Genomic DNA, 2,796 nt, shown 5'->3' on the forward strand with positions numbered 1-2,796 from the left:
CATGTGTGACTTACATATTTTATTGGACAGCTCTGGTCTGGGGGTCTGACTAGATTCCATCAAACCCTTTAGGAAGAAAGCTTCACAGGTGGGCCTGTCCTGGTGTCAGGCTGCCCTTGGTCTGTGGGGCTAAGTTTAGTCAGTCAAGGGGGTGACTGCCAGATCTCTCCAATATGAAAGTACCTCTTCTCTTTGTAATTACTAAGTCACTTGGCATAGTTCTCTGGACTTGCGAGAATACCCTATTCCCCAAAGGCCTTCCACCAGTGGGTCTGGCACTCTTGATGCTGCTGGCCCGACTCACGCTGGGAGTTGCAGATTGGTGAGTGTTCTAACCCCTCATTCCTTCTGCCCTAACCGTCCGGCACTTTTTCATGAGGAAGCATTTTCCTCCCTGTACACATCTATTCCTTTTCTTCTTTGAATCTTACTATAGACACTTTATATATATATATATATTCAATTTCATCATTATTCTTTTATTAATGCTCGAATTGTCCCAAATTCATTGGAAGCCACTTCAAGGTGACTTCTGTGTCCTTTTGACATGCGCAATTTTTAGTGTTCCCTTCTCTCCACACCCTCTCCAGCATTTATTGTTTCTAGAGTTTTTGGTGATGGCCATTCTGACTGGTGTGAGATGGTGTCTCATTCAAGTTTTGATTTGCATTTCTCTAATGATTAATGACATTGAGCATTCTTTCGTGTGTTTGTTGGCAGTCTATATATCTTCTTTAGAGAAATGTCTATTTAGGTCTTCTGCCCATTTTTGGATTGGGTTGTTTGTTTTTTTGTTATTGAGCTGACATGCCCATTATTTTTAAAGCACTTTCTTATTTTATATCACAAGATGTTCCAGGCTCATCTTTGCCTCCTCAGACGTGGAACCAGCCATTTCTTCGAGGAGCCCTGACTCCTTTTACTGGAGAATGGTATTTAGAAGCCAAGATCCAGGCAGCAGGTGTGCTCCCTGCTACCGGGGTGTCATTGCTTCTAGGTCTTTCAGAGCACAGAGCTGGGAAATAATGAGTTTAAACTCAATTCAACTTTTTTCATTCCTTTTTATTATGGTAAATATACAGTACAGAAAGTTGACCATTTTTAAAAAAATATTTATTTGGCTGTGCAGGGTCTTAGTTGCCGCATGCAGTATCTTCATTGTGGCTTGTGGGATCTTTTTAGTTGCGGCATGCGGGCTCTTAGTAGCAGCACGCGGGATCTGGTTCCCTGACCAGGGATCGAACCTGGGCCCCCTACACTGGGAGTGCGGAGTCTTAACCACTGGACCACCCAGGAAGTCCCTAAGTTGATCGTTTTAACCGTCTTTAAGTATACGGTTCGGTGGCATTAAGTACATTCACGTTCACATTGCTGTGCATCCAATGCAAACGTATACAAGTTTCTTTATGTCTTTAAAATGTATCCCACAAAGAATGTAAAATCAGAGTAGCTCTCATTTTCTCTGATCCTTTTTGGTCTTATTTACTGTTTTCTGTTCTCTTGACTGCTTCCATTCCTCCCCTCTTTGCCGCCTCTATTACTGTACTTTGTACTGTACTGTGACTAAAATGTCGTAAGTTCTATCTCTTGGGAACCTGGTAATTTAGTCTCCAGTAATAAGATGAGGATTTTCTTCAATATCTTTCTATGGTTCACTTTACTTTCATTTTAAATCATCGTGTTATTTGTCCATTACTCAGATAATTAGATGAGGTCATGATGGTAGAGCCCCCATGAATGGATTAGTGCCCTTGTAAGATTCATGGGAGAGCTTGCTTCCCCTCTCTGCTCTCTGCCATGTAAGGGTACAACAAAAATTGGCAGTCTACAACCTGGAAGAGGGTTCTCATCAGAAACCACCCTTGCTGGCACCCTGATCTCAGACTTCCAGCCTCTAGAAATGTGAGAAATAAATTTTTGTCATTTATAAGCCACCAAGTCCATGGTATTCCGATATAACAGCCCAAACAGACTAAGACATTACCCTTAGTTATTGGTAACTAGAATATGAACAACATGAAGGCTACAACTGATCCCCTGTATAAGCTCCGGCCCAGGGAGGGGCCCTTCACCTGGCCTGGGAATGAGGGTCAGGAGACTTTTATTTTTTTAAAGCATTGAGATTGACGTGTTTTTGTTTTGTTTGCTTTGTTTTTGTTTTCATTTATTTATTTGGCTATGCCGGGTCTTGGTTGCAGCACACGGGATCTTCATTGTGGCATGCAGGATCTTTTTTTTTTTTTTTTTGCGGTACGTGGGCCTCTCACTGTTGTGGCCTCTCCCGTTGCGGAGCACAAGCTCCGGACGCGCAGGCTCAGCGGCCGCGGCTCACGGGCCCAGCCGCTCCGCAGCATGTGGGATCTTCCCGGACCGGGGCACGAACCCGTGTCCCCTGCATCGGCAGGCGGACTCCCAACCACTGTGCCACCAGGGAAGCCCCATGCAGGATCTTTAGTTGTGGCATGCATGTGGGATCTAGTTCCCTGACTAGATATCAAACCTGGGCCCCCTGCATTGGGAGCACGGAGTCTTAACCACTGGACCACCAGAGAAGTCCCAGGAGGACTTCTTGAAGGAGATGCCTGGCCAGCACTGACTGCTATATTAATTAAAATGAGGTCTACATGGGGTATGACATTTCTCCACTCTAAAGCCCAGTTGTTTCCTTATTAGAAAATCAAGACTGGAAATGCTCCTTCCTATTTAAAACCACAACTTGAATGCTGCCTGGCCCTCAAAGTAAGAGACACAAAATACAAAAAGCAGCAGCACAGCCCACCCCCACCCCACCCCCAC

This window comes from Neophocaena asiaeorientalis, unplaced genomic scaffold (assembly GCF_003031525.2).
Source record: "Neophocaena asiaeorientalis asiaeorientalis breed wild unplaced genomic scaffold, Neophocaena_asiaeorientalis_V1.1 scaffold65, whole genome shotgun sequence".
Classification (NCBI taxonomy): Eukaryota; Metazoa; Chordata; class Mammalia; order Artiodactyla; family Phocoenidae; genus Neophocaena; species Neophocaena asiaeorientalis.